The 14,305-nt window shown below is 57.4% G+C and overlaps 1 protein-coding gene across 2 annotated transcripts in view; it reads right to left on the bottom strand.

The window, feature by feature from the left end:
• Positions 1-14,305, bottom strand: part of Macrod1 (mono-ADP ribosylhydrolase 1) — a 140,812-nt gene that overhangs the window by 73,782 nt on the left and 52,725 nt on the right. The gene's annotated exons all lie outside the window — the stretch shown is intronic.

The raw sequence follows: 14,305 nt of genomic DNA on the forward strand, positions 1-14,305 counted from the left end.
GCTCATCTCCAGTGCTCTGCCTGGCAGCTGGGCTACGGATCCTACACCAACCTGAGCATGCCCCAAACCCTTGTCCTCCTCAGGGTCCTTGGGGGCGGGGGCAGGCCAAGGGAGGGGACCCCTGCCTGCCTCTTTGTGGTCTTCTGTGATCCTCTAGAGCCGGCCCACCATCGCTGCCCTGGCTGGAGCTCTGGAGCGCGGTTCCAGGCTGTGCACACGGCTGGTGCTGTCTCTATGCCAGGTGTTCTCTGTCCAGCCACCTTACGGGACAGGTCACACGAGTCCCTTTTCTCTCGCATCTGCTCTCCTGTTCTCTCAGTCGTCTAGGTGATTATCTGTCTGGCCTCTGTGCCCTGTGAGCCACGAGGCTCCCCGAGGACAGGGTTCAGCTCCCATGCCTCCCAACCCATCACTCAAGGTGGGGCTCAGGTGTGGGGCTGTTTTAAGCAGGAGCTGGAAACCTGGCCCACAGCCGCCTGCTCTGCCCTGTGCGATGCCGCCTGACCACTTTGCTGGAGGGGCTGTGTGAGAAGAACAGGCGGGGAGGAGGCACGGGCTTGGTGCCTCGCTTCTGAGGCAGCAGAGGTCTGGGCTGGGTCAGGAGGGGTGACCAGCATCCTCGGCCATTGGAGGGCCCTGAAGTTTGAAGGCACTGTGAGGCCTGAGGCAGAGCCAAGAAAGCCAAGCTCTGAGTGGTGTGGAGACCTTAGAGGGTGGGCGAGGATGGTGCCATCCTACCGCTGTCTTTGGTTTTGTTTTATGTTGGTGCCAGTCCTGGGGCTTGAACTCAGGGCCTAGGTGCTGTGAGCTTTTGTGCTCAAGGCTAGCGCTCTACCACTTAAGCCAGAGCTCTTCTTCTGTCATTTGTGGTAGTTAAGTGGAGATGAGTCTCATGGGCTTTCCTTCTCAGGCTGGCTTTTCACCTAATCCTCAGATCTCAGCCTCCTTGAAGAGCTAGGATGACAGGTGTGAGACTGCACCTAGCAGAAGTTAATCTTGGTGGTTGCTGTTTTTCTTTTTTTGTTTCCTTCCCCCCGCCCCCTCACTGTCCATCTCCTCTGTGCCTCACTCCTTCCATGGGTCCCTGGCTCCTGGTGCATCCCCTGGTCTCACCCAGGGCCCGGGGACTCTTGACTCAGAGCTCTTCACAGAGCTGGACCACCTGGGGACTGCCTCCCTGGGACGGGCCCTGGGAGCTGCAGCCAGGAGTGACTACCTCTCCAGAGGGAACTCCAGTGCCACTGTCCGGAGAGCTGTGGGTTCTTCCTATCCAGCCTGCTCCTGCGACACAATAACCACAGCTTCAGCTTTTCCTATCAGGCGGGCTCTCATCTGCAGGCAGCGCAAGGCCCTTTGGGGTTTCTCCCACCCATTCTTGAGGAGATCTGGCTCCTCTACCTAAGTTGTGGACAGTTTTTTTGGACCACAGACTAAAAAACCAGGATAACCGTCTTGGCTGTGTGGCCCTGAGCAAGTCACTTAATCTTTCTGAGTCTCAGTTGCCTTGTCTGTGAAAGGGGGGCAGAACATCTCCATTTGTCACTAAGAGCAAGAAAGGAGCTGGTGCAACCTGGCTCATCAGATGGCATTGGCTGGAGGCGGAGCCAGGAACTGCTCATCCTCATGGGGCGGAGCCTCACTGCTGTGGGCAGAGCCAAGGAAGGGGCGGGCCCAGGAACTCTCACTGTCATGGGTGGGGCTAGGGAAATCAGCAGGCCACCAGAATCACACTGGGCTCTGGTTCTGAAGCGGGGAGAGGGGCAAGGGGGTGTTGTTGAGGGGGACACAGCAGGCAGTGGCAGCGGTGGTGGTGAAGAGTGACACCTGGCCGTACCAGGCATCCCAGGGCTCTGGGTGGAAGCACAGAGCTGAGACCAAGGCACAGTGACCAGCTGTCTCAGCCACAAGGGTCTGTCACCAAACCACTGAACACTGAACACAAAAACTCCGGGCCTCTGTTTCCTCACTTGCTGAACGGGCCTGTTTGGTCAGAGCAAGTCCCTTCCTCTGCAGCCTCTCCCACCCCTCCCGCTGCCCCAGCTCCAGTCTAGCGGGCCACACCTGAGTGGAGAGGGAGACTTCCGGAGAGAGCCTGGCCCAGGCATGGGCTGAGGAGGGAGGATGAAGTGAAAGGAAGGAGGAGGAGGAGGCCGGAGTTGAGACCCAGTTCTACCCTGTGTAACCTTGGATAAACCACTTCAGCTCTCTGAACCTGTGTCTCTTGGTAAAGAACTTGAAGCAGGTGGTATCTCTTCCGTTCTTTCAGCACGTGGGGGATAGTATCTTCTGCTTAGTAACAAAAGGGAGAGACTTAGCTGTGATGGGGACCCAATAAAAACTGACATTCTGAGCCCAGAACCTTCTATAAAGGAGCCCCGGGAGTGGGGGATACGGGACTCAAGCCTGCCTGACTTGGTTCTGGGGCTCAAACCCCGGTCTTGTGCGTGCAGCGCACAGGGGGCTGGGAGATCAGATGGGAGAGGGCAGCTGGTGGGTGGGGCTTGAGCGCTGGCCATCCTCAGAAAATGGATCACATAGTGTTTTTCTCTGGGAGTCTAATAGTCAGCAGTTATTTATCGTGGCGTTCCTGGTGAGTAGGAAAGCCACAAATAAGTAAACCCAGGCAGCAGGGCACAATTACTGAGCCCAGCGTTTTATTTCCCCAGCTCGTCTCCAGTCTGGGCTGGCACTGGGTCGATGACAATTTATGACTTGGGCCTGTGTATGGGTGAGAGGTGGCCAACCACTACTTCTCCCTCCTCCCCCCCCACCCCCGCTTTCTCTTCACCCTCCCTGGACCAGCTGTGCGTGCTCACAGCTCACAGCTGGCTCACAGGTGGCTGGGACAGCAGGGACAGAATGGGGGCAGGGGGGTAGCGGTGAACTTCCAGAAAGAGGTTGGGGTTTGTCTGAGGTGTGGTGGGCATGGGAGGAAGGAAGGCAGGGAAGGCTGGGGAAGGTGGGCCCTGCTATGGTACTTGGACCAGGCCAGTCAGAGCTCTGGGTCAGTGGGTGGCTCAGGAAGAGGGGTGGGGAAGGAGGGAAGGGCAGGTGTAGCTGGAGCCTACGGTGCGTGTGACCCCCGCTCCCCCACCTTAGGAGGAGCGGCTGACCTGGATTTCATAATTTACGTGGCCGATTTCAGCATGTTTCGTGTTCTGTCACGTTTTCTGCTGTTACAATTTCATCTGTCCCTCCAGGGACGCTAGGGTGTTACGCGGGACTGGGTGTGAGGAGTGAGGGGCGGAGCCTGCATGAGTGCCACCTGGGTGGGCTGTGCTCAGGGCGCTGCCAGGGCTGGGTAGTAACTTAGGGGTGCGTGAGGTATAAGCCTCTGCACCCACAGACTGTGCTGCCCCTCCCATCATTCAGATAAGGAAAATGACCAGAGACTTTAAGACACTGGCCCCCAGGAGCACAGCTTCAGAAGCAGCAGGTGAGGCCCACCTGCTCTCCCCACTTCAGCCTGTTTCCGAGAGGCCAAGGACTTGTCACTCGGCTGAAGGGGCTCCTTGGCCAAGCCTCCCTCTGCCCACTCTTCCCTGGGCCCAGGCACAATGTGGGGGCTTCAAGAAACCCCCGCAAGGCCAGTAAGATCACCTGAGCCCCTGCTGGCCACGCTGAGGTTGCTTTAGGGATGGGGGACTGTCCTGGGGAAACTCGGGGCTCTGTTTGCTAATAAGATCTGGAAATTTTCTTTTATTTCTTTGTTGATCGTGGGGCCTGAACTCTGGGCCTGGGCGCTGTCCCTCAGCTCTTCAGCTCAAGGCTACCTCTATCACTTGAACCATAGCGCCACTCCCAGCTTTTTCTGTCTATGTGGTGCTGAGGAATCGAACCCAGGGCCTCCTGCCTGCGAGGCAAGCGCTCTACCACTGAGCCACCTTCCCAGCCCCATGACCTGGAAAAATTCTAATTTGCAAACAGGTGGGTGCCTGGGACCCCCAAAACAGCCTTCTCAAGCCAGAGCTAATCAATCGCTTACTCAAAAGGCCACCTTCCATCTGTGGCCCCTGCCAGGGGCGGGGTGGTATCCCCCTGCAGTCCCAGTCAAGCCTCCTAGAGACCCTTTTGGAAGGAGACTCAGGGAGGCTCCCACTTCTGCCCACCATGTCTCCCCTTTTCTCATCTTTTCTTTCTGCCTGGTCCTTAAAAAAATTAAACACGGATGGTTTCATCTAGGAAGAATTAGTATTCCGGGCAGGGCTGGGATATGCTCCGATGGCGAGGCAGGAGCTCCAGAGCTGGGAGGGCGAGGCAGAGGTGCTGGCCTGGTTGGGGCCAGGCTTGGGGCAGGGAGCGCTGACTGGGCGGGAGGCAGGGAGGGGGGGCGGGGAGGGGGCGGGGGGTCAAGGGGGACAGACTGCTTCAGATCTGCGCAGAAAACAGGGAGGTAGAGGCCAAATGTAGCTGTAGCTGGAGTGGCTGCCATTGCATGGGGGGGGGGGGGGGAGGAGAGGGATGGCTTGGGGCAGAAACCGTGTCTGGCCCCGGTCAGGACCAGGACATGCATCCCGGGTGTCCATCCTGGCTTGTCTGGGCCACGCCTCCCCGCCCCAGCCGTCCCCTGCTGAGCATGTGGGCACCTGCTATATTCTGGGCACCGGCTAGGGAGGCAGAGGCAGGGACAGGCCATTCTTAGCACTGCGTGTCACAGCCCCTGGGGCCGCTGCCTTGCCAAGGCTGGGCAAGTGGACATAGGAACCCTTGGCTTCCCCGGAACCATGTTTTGGAAGAACACAGAGCTCCTGGGAGGTTAATGGGTGTCACAGAAAACAAACTTAGCTGGTAACTGCTGGGGCAAGCCATCGTCAATTGCTGTCTTTGCTGTGGGACTTCTCAGAGCCGTGTGTGTGTGTGTGTGTGTGTGTGTGTGTGTGTGTGTGCGTGCGCGCGTGTGTGCGTGCGCGCGTGTGTGCGTGAGTGCACATGCATGTTAGTACTGAGGCTTGAACTCAGGGCCTCACGCTCTCATTTGGCTTTTTCACTCAATGCTGGCACTCTACCAATTGAGCCATACCTCCCCGACTTCTAGCTTTCTGGTAGTTAATTGGAGAGAAGAGTCTTGTGGACTTTACTGCCCAGGCTGACTTTGAACCATAATCCTCAGATGTCAGATCTGGAAGCAGCTAGGATTACAGGCATGGCCTTCATGCCTGGCTCCTCAGAACCTTTCACTGCTCATGCGCCCTGTGAACCTGCAGGAGTTAGGCCTGCGGCCTCTGGTGTCTGAGCCCTGACCACTCAGGAAGATCTGGCGTGCTTTCCAGGGCACAGAGTTGAGAGGCAGGAATGGGTTTGCCTTCAGGTTCTATGCTGGACCCACTGTGTGACCTTGGGCAGGCTCTTGAGTGTCTCTGCTGTGGTGGAAATCTGAAATAGTACTACTAGTGCCTGTGGACACAGCATGGGGACATATGACTAGTGTCTGCCACAGACTCAATACCGGGTGAGGCCTTTAGGCACTGCTGTCTGTGGAAACCCAGTGTCTGTGTGCCTGGGCCCCTGGGAGAAGACCAGCAAGTGGAGATGGTGGGGCCTAGGCCAAGGGAGCTCCAGGGGGGCTCACCCTTGTCTCCGCTAGTGGCTGCTCAGCGGTTCTTTGTTGGCCAGGTAGGGTGGACGACACATGGACACACACCATCTTGCTCGTGTGTGTGTGACTAAGGCGGAACGGAGACCGCCTCCTTCGGGGTGCGGTCTGCCCGTGCCTCCTTTAATGCAGCCAGGGCGTCCGGCTGCCTCCGATGGAGGCGGCCTCTGTGCTCAGCAGGGAAGCCAGGTGGACAGAGAGCAGGTGGGGGGCAGCTTGCGCAGCCTCAGTAAAGGAGGCTGGGAACAAGGTAAGGGGCAGGGAAGGCTTCCTGGAGGAGGCTTTAAAGTTTAATTGAGCCCATCAGGCAAGCCCTCCACCGCTGTGCACCTCCCCAGCCCTGAAGACCGTTAGCTCCCGAGCCCCACGCCATCCTGGGCAGGGCCACACCACACCATACCCCGGGGCAGAGCCTCCAGGAGCTGCGCGTGTGCAGGTGCAGTGGGAGGGAAAGAGGGCTGAGGAGGAGGCGAAGCAGGAAGCTGACCACCCAGGCCAGAGGCCTCCCAAGGCTGGACCTCAAAGTCCTCCCACCTCCACCAAGACCATGGCACTCCTGACTCTCTCCAGGGCACACAAGGGGTGGATCCCAACATGCTCTCCTGAGGTCACACGCGAGTGTGGGAGGTGACCGCGGCCAGGGACATTCCTGAGCCCGCAGCTGCCAGGCAACGCTGCTTCCCCGTGCTCCGGGAGCGAAGGCACCAGGGGCCTCCTTGGCTGCCGCTTCAAAGAGACTCATGATTAACAAAACTGCAGCGAACCCTTCTCCTTTTTCCTCCTCTCCTGGAAGCAGGCTCCCCGATGCAAAGGGAGAGACAATAAGAAGCAATAAGGAAAGCCCGGGAGGAAAGGGAGCTGAGGCAAAGATGGAAGGAAGCATCCTTCCTCCCGGGAGGCGTGCACGGACTAGTTATTTAAAATACCCTCTCTCCTCTCTCCCCTTCCTTCCAGTTCAGCTGGGCTCTTGGGCTGTGCTTTAAGTCCTTTTGAAGTGTTACAACCATTTTCTCCGCTTTCAATTAACAACAAGAAAAGGAAGCTAATAGCTTCCTGAGCCACTCGTAAATATTAACAAAGTCTGGCCGCACGGCCTGGGCGCGGGGCTCCAGATCTCCGGGGCAGCGAGCGATGCTTACGGGAAGGCAGGCGGGCGGGAGATTTCCAACACACAGACAAAAATCCCTTGGCACAGGCTCCTGGTGGCGCAGGGGAAACTGAGGTTTGGGGGCATCAGGCTGGGGGACACCTGTCCCTGGGGGTTGGCACAGTAATGGGCAGGAGGGTTCGAGAAGGGAGGCTGTGGGGGAGGGGGGACACTTCTGGAAGGAGCCGGGCTGGAGAGGGGGTGGGGACAGTAGAGCAAATTAGAGGTCCCTGGCACCCCCTAGCCTTTTGCTGTCAGTACCCCTGGCCGGCAAGATACCAATTCCAATATCTGACCGAGAGCGGGTGTGTGGACAGCACCAGGCCTGCTCTAGAGCCCAGGCTGCCAGGGCTGTGGGCCTGCGCTCAGAGCCAGGGCAGCCAGCAGGGCCTAGATGCCGGAGGGACCCAGCAAGGGCACCGTGGCGGACAGCGCGGGGTCAGGAAGTCACAGTCCTGCCAGCAAAGGCAGCCTGGTTTCCTGAAATCGGAGGCTTTGACCTTGGCCAGCGGCCCTCAACTCATCATCCTGGCTCCCCAGTTCTGTGGCAGACCCTCCTGAGCCCTGGCGCCGGGGTACAGCAAGGCCTGCTGGGTAGGGCCCAGCCAGCAGGGCAGCTTCCATCCTGGGAGCCTGCAGACAGTGGGCGGAGGCCGCACAGCAGGCTGACCCACTGGGCCTGGAGTTACTCTACACCTCCTCAGGGCCTCTCCTTCAAAAGCTGAGGAAGGAGCCGGGCGCTGGTGGCTCACGCCTGTAATCCTAGCTACTCAGGAGGCTGAGATCTGAGGATCGCGGTTCAAAGCCAGCCCGGGCAGGAGAGACCGTGAGACTCCTATCTCCAATAAACCACCAGAAAACCGGAAGTGGCGCTGTAGCTCAAGTGGTAGAGCACTCGCCTTGAGCTGAAGAGCTGAGGGACAGCGCCCAGGCCCAGAGTTCAAGCCCCACGACCGACAAAAAAAAAAAAGCTGAGGAAGCTGCCTATCCCCTTAATGAGGCCAGAAGAGCACAGGGCCTGGCTCCGCCCCCACCCCGCCCCACCCCGCCCCCTGATCCAGGTGCAGCCTGGGCTCAGAGATGTAAAAGGCACAGGAGCATCTAGCAGGCCCCTGCCCTCTCCTGCCACTCTGCTTCCAAGGACAAGGGACCCCACTGGGCAGCCATGCCAGGAGTCCTGCCACTCGGCCCCGGTGGGTCAGCACCTTAGGACCCAGGACCTGGCAGAAGCAGGCCCTTCACCTGTGCGGCCCACATGGCCCGGTCCAGCACCAGGGAGTTGAGTCCCAGAGGCCACTGCTGGCCACAGCTGCCCACACTGGGAAGCCCGGAAGGGTGGGCCCTGAGGACCCCGGGAGCTGCCCTGGGCATTCAGACTCTGCGGTGCTGGCGGCTGGCAGGCTGGCGTGGGCCCTCCCCGCAGCCACCCCCAGCCTGGCTGGCACACTTGCCTGCACATCCACCCCTGAAAGTCTGTGTTTTGTCAGGAAGCGGTCTAATTAGCAGAATGGAGGCTGAGAGGTTCACACCGCCTAAGCAGGCTCTCGCCTCCGCCCCTTCTCAGCCCTTCCTTGGGTGCCAGGCCACGGTGCCAGGCCTGGGTGGGGGGCAAGGAGAGCACAGGGAGGAGGCCAGGCTGTGGCTGCCCTTGGTAGGAAGACCAGGCCAGGCCCTCCAGGCACAGCCCTGAGCTCCAAGGCCGGGCTCTGCCCTGCCCCGGCTCATCACTGCCCCCCTCCCCGCCCCCATGGAGTCAGCTTTACTGAGCCAAGCCCTCTCACTCTGAGCCTTCGTGCATTCTGTTCCTGTGGCCTCACATGCTCTTCCCACCCCACTCATAGCCGGCTGACCTTCCGTGTTCCAGGCACGGTCCTGCCCTGAGTGAACGTGCGTCCTCCCCCCCCCCCCCACCCCCCACCCCCGCTGCCTTATGGCCTCAGCCCTATGCCCCTGCTGTCCTAGGGGGAAAGGAATCATGATGGTCTGAGAGGAGAGCCGGCCCCTTGGTGGTGGGGAGAAAGGGAAGGCCTGTGGCTGGCCATGGGGGGGGGGGGTCGGCCATCACAGAACAAACTCTGGATTTGATCACAAAGAGCCCTTTCATCTAGAAAGGTCAGACATACTGACCTCCGTCTGCAGGCCCCAAATGAAAGCAGAGCCCGCTTCCCTGGCTTGCCGCAGCCCTGACCTGCTCATAGTGATCTAAACTCTGCCCTCTTGGTCTCTGGGCAGCGCTGCCCAGGGAGGGGGTGACGTGTTGTTCATTTCAAACGCTCCTCGACAAGCCACCAGCCATAGAGCCCACCTGGGCTCCAGCAGCATACACACCAGGCATCTGATTAATGACGCACATGTAGAAGTCCATCCCTAAGAGCCATAGGTTGGAATGAAACAGGAGGGCTAATTGCTAATATAGGATTTAGGATCTGTGCGCACCAGTCTTTAAGGCAGTGTGAACTGTAAAGCTGAAGGATTGGTTCTACTTGGGCTGCAAGCCCTGAGGGCCAGAGGTGGACCCTGGGACACAGACAGGGGAGGAGACAGAAGGAATGAAGCCATGCCTGCCCCACTCTGCCGGACAGAGCCCAGAATCATAGCACAGTGCCATCTTCCTCAGGAAGTCCCCTGGGATCTGTCCCCTTCCCCACCTAGTATGTTCAAGGCGGGGTCTTTGCTCCCACAGTGCTCTGCGTCTTACACTGCTGTTGCTGCTACGTAGGGGCCTCCCCACGAAACTAAGACTTCCTGACAGATAAAGGTCCTCTTTGGTCCCCAATGTCTTTACAGTGCCTAAAGCACGGACTAGGTTTGTCTGCTCAATGAAGAGATGGCTGGCTGGATAGATGGAAAGATGGAGAGACGAATGGATGGATGGATGATGGACAGATGATTAGATGAATGGAGGATGGATGGTTGAAAAGATGGACTGATGGAGAAATGGAAGGAGGGGGAGGAATAAAGAAGTAGAGGGGGTTGGCTCACTCCTGTAATCTTAGCTACTCAGGAAGCTGAGATCTGAGGATCATGGTTCAAAGCCAGCATGGGCAGGAATGCCCTTGAGACTGAGACTCTTATCTCCAATAAACCACTCAGAAACCTGGAAGTGGCACTATGGATCAAGTGGTAGAGCGCTTGCCTTGAGCTGAAGAGCTGAGGGACAGTGCCCAGGTCCAGAGTTCAAGCCCCATGATCAACAAAAAAAAGAAGTAGTAGAGGGGTGCATGACAAGGCCTCAGGAGATCAAGGACCCTTTTCTGGTCCACCCAATGTCTATCTGTGCTGGATCTTAACATGGTGCAGGGAGAAGAGATCTGGCCAAATGCAAATGAGGCCCCAGCTCTTCTGCAGGTTGTGTAACTTTGGACACATCCCTCCCCACCTTCTCAACTTTTCCAATGGGCCAACCCTCCCTGTCCTGCTGGCTGGGCTGGGCTGGGCTATCCCTCGCGTGGAGGAGAGGGCCAACCAGAAATCACTGGAAGAGGCTGATGGCGTGGCGTGTCTCCCTGAGAGAGGCAGGTCTGCGTGGGCAGATCCCACCAGAATGCAAAGGAAGGAGTGGAGTTGTGGGACTGGGCACTTGGCTCTCTTCCCTCTTGAATCTTTTCATCACAGTTGTGATGTTGTTGGTTACAAAAGAAGAAATGTGTGAGTGTCTCAAAGAACCAGCAAATGGGAGCATTTACTACAGGGGCTGAGAATGTGGCTTAGTGGTAAGAGTGCTTGTCTAGCATGCATGAACCCTTGGTTCAATTCCTCAGTACCACATACATAGAAAAAGCTGCAAGTGGCTTTGTGGCTCAAGTGGTAGAGCAAAAGAAGCTCAGGGACAATGCCCAGTTCCAGCCCCAGGACTGGCAAAATAATACCAAAACTGGCTCTTTGGTGCAGAGACCAGGCTTGGAGCCCATGGGGACAGGAAAGGCCCAGGGCAGAGGGGCTCAGAGGAGCTGTCTGGTGGGCAGTAGTGCCCAGAGCCACACCTCTCTCTAGGAACCAAGGAGACCTCCATTCTGACCTGCTGGGGCCACACAGGTTCTTCTTGCTTTGGGCAAATCTGGCTGACATTGACACCCCTATAGAAAACTGACCTTGCTCAGTGTGGGCTCCTCTCAGTCTAGGTGCAGCTTCTGCAGGCACCGAGACTCTGGCTGGTGGAAGGTGTGTGCCAGGCGGCCCCATTTACATATTTATTCCTGGGCCACATTTGGTTCAGTGACTGCAGGTGGCTACTAATGATGATGATTATGCACTCAAAGTGGGAAGAGCCACAGTGCTGCCCAGAGCCCACCACAACTCCCCCCCGACTGCCAGCCAGGCCCACTCAGAAAGCTACACACATCCCAGAGGCCTCCCCCCAAATCAGGCCCCAACCTCTGCTGAAGCCCTGCCTGCTCTCCACACACAGTGCCTCCAGGAGGCCTTGGCCATGGATGCTCAAAACTCCCATCGGAGCCTGGCTGCTCTAAACAATGAGGCACAGTGCAAGAGTTGACTGGATGCACTTGCTAAGCACCTACTGTGTCTGTGGCACAGAGCCGGGTGCTGGGAATCCAGCCTCGAGTCCCCCCTGCAAGACAGGGAGCGACTTTCTATCCCATATCATGCCACTGCTATTGTAGTTTGTGGGGCAGGTATCCAGAAAGGGATGATGTCCCAAGATAGAGGTGCTGTGAATGTGGCTTAGTGGTAGAGTGCTTGCCTAGCATGCATAAAGCCCTGGGTTCGATTCCTCAGTACCACATACACAAAAAAAGCTGGAAGTGGCACTGTGGCTCAAATGGTAGAGTGCTAGCCTTGAGCAAAAGCAGTTCAGGGACAGTGCTCAGGCCCTGAGTTCAAGCCCAGGACTGGCAAAGAGAGAGAGAGAGAAGTAATAACATAGAGAAGGCCCTTCACACTTCGTGTGTGTGTATGTGTGTGTGTGTGTGTGTGGTGTGTGTGTGTACTGTACATGTGTCCATCCCTGAGTATAGCTGTGTGTGTGTTCCATATGAATATGGCTGTAACTGTGTGCATGTGGGTTCATTTTTGCAGGGTGTGTGGATGTAGACAAGGATGTATGCATGTCTGCCGAGATGTGCTTACATGGGGACCTTTCTGTGTTCTTGTGTGCCAGTGTGTTTTTAGATAGCAGCGTTGTTCTATGCAGTGTGACTGGGTTTTTGCTCACATGTCTGCATAGGTGTAGCTGTGCACATAGATGTGTGCCCAAGTGCCAGTCTTTGTAGTATGCATGGGGGTAGGTGTTCTTGCTCTGCTGTTTGTCTGCATGTGTGTTAATGAGTGTGTGCTTGTGTATGAATGTTTGTATGGGTGCATTGCTATGTGTATGTGTGTGTGAATGTGGGCGTTCATGTGTGTGTGGTTACATTACTGCGTGCATATATGTGTCTTTCAACTATGCAAGCACGGGTCCATTCCTGTGTGTATCTATGTGTGTGCTTCAGTATGTGCGTGGGTGTGAATGGTGTGTCTACATTGTGTTTGTGTGCGGGCAGGGGTGTAAATGCATGCGCGGGTGCACATTCCTTGTGTGTCAACATGCGTGCTTGAGTGTCTGCGTGTGTACACTGTGTGAGAGGCGTGGGTACAGGAGTGAGTCTCAGCTGGGAGGTGGGGGTGTCGGGGCTGCTGGGCCAGGACAGCTGTGGTTTCAGAAGACGGCTGTGGTTTCCCTGTGCGGGGTGGGGGTGGGGGGAGGGGGCTGGGAGGATGGGCGTGCGTGCGTGTGTGCGTGTATCGGGCCGGGGAGGACCGCGCCGCCATCCTCTGTACAAGCAGCCACCCTGCCCCCACCCCCTCCATCTAAAACAATTTCCTCACCCCGGCCAGGGAGGCAGATGACCTCATTGGACGCTTTCCATCTCTCGCTTTCATAGAGAAATTACAATTTATAATTGGATGAAATCACGCGGGTGGTAATAGCAATAAGGGCTTGAGCCGCAGCCACCACTTCCCCCTCAGCAGGGATGTCCTCACTCCTCTTCCCTCCTGTCTATCCCGGCCCTGCCCCTGGCGGGGGGGGGGGGGGGGGGAGGGGGGTGCTGTGCCCACCTGCCTGCTTACACCCTAACAGAACAGACTGAGCCCTGGCCATGCAAAGCCAGTGGCCCTCAGGACAAGCAGGCTCAGGCCCGCTGTGGCTTGTAAGAAGACCCCCTTCTCCCCTTCTCCGCCACCCCGTGCCCCCCCCCCGCACACCCCTTGGCTGCATGCCCCCCTCCTCCAGGCTGCCTTCCTTCCCTGCTGGCTACAGCGTGTAGTGTAGGCCTTGCATCCTGGCTGTCCTTGTTTCCATTTGTCACCACCCCAGACTACGAGCAGTTCTCACATCAGCCACCTTCAGCCCTACAAAGAGAAAGGGCCCAGATGCAGTGGAACCCATCTGGATCTGATTTCAAACCAGAGCGAGAGCTCTCAGATGTGTCATGAAAGCCCCCTTCCAAAGCGGGGCTCCTGCAGGGGAGTGCGGAAACCGGGCGGCGTGGTTCGGTTCAGCAGCGGCTTACACTAATGAGAGGGATGGGAGGGCTCGGGTTTGTTTGGGATTCTGGCACAGCCTGCCCCTCCCGGCCCTGGCTCTCTGCAGAAGGGACCTCAGCAGCAGCCAGGAGGGTGAAGCCTGGGCCTGAGATGGGGGCCAGGCCCCCTGCCGATCCTACTTCCCATGGACGGGGATGCAGTGTGTGTTCTGGAAGCGGAGGCCACCGTGGCCCAGTGGGAGCCTTTGAATGACATTTAGCAGGAGCAGGTGCTAGGGAAACAAAGCCAGCTCTGGCTGGCTGGGTGGCCCGATAGGCCAGCAGCTCCCCAAACTTCATGTTTCTCTTTTTAAATCCTTCCAAACCCACCCCCCAGGAAAAGGAAAACAGGTAGCTGCAAGAAAAGGTACTGGGCCTGGCCAGCTGCTCCTTGTCTGGATTTGAAGGGGGGGGGACCAGGGGAGGGGGCAAGGAGGGGGACAGTAATAATCCCAGCCCCCTGCCAGGCACATAGGGAAGCCGTATGCAAGAAAATAGTGATCTTGCCTGCCATCTTAGCTACTCCAGAGGTTGAGATCTGAGCATCATGGATGGAAGCCAGCCCAGGCAGGAAAAGTTCTTGAGATTCTTATCGCCAATTAACCAAGCCAGAAGTAGAGCTATGGCTCAAGGGGTAGAGTACTAGTCTTGAGCAAAAAAATCTCAGAGACAGTGCCCAGGCTCACAGTGCCCAGGCTCTTGAGTTCAAGCCCCAGGACACACACACACACACACACACACACACACACACACACACACACACACACACACACACACACACACACACACACACACACACACACACACACACACCACACACACACACACACACACACACACGGGAGCTGGAGGTGTGGCTCAAGTGGCAGTACACTTGCCTTACAACTATGAGACCCTGCATTCAAACCCCAGCACCAACCACACTTGCACAGAAGGAGCTAGTGTGAAGCTGGGCTGGCTGGCTGACACCAGCAGTCAGCAGAGATAGGAGGACTGCTGTTAGGGCTAGTAGGTCTCATCTAAGCCACAAACAAAAAAGCC

Source organism: Dipodomys merriami, unplaced genomic scaffold (genome assembly GCF_024711535.1).
Source record: "Dipodomys merriami isolate MVZ:Mamm:240054 unplaced genomic scaffold, mDipMer1.0.p SCAF_128, whole genome shotgun sequence".
NCBI lineage: Eukaryota > Metazoa > Chordata > Mammalia > Rodentia > Heteromyidae > Dipodomys > Dipodomys merriami.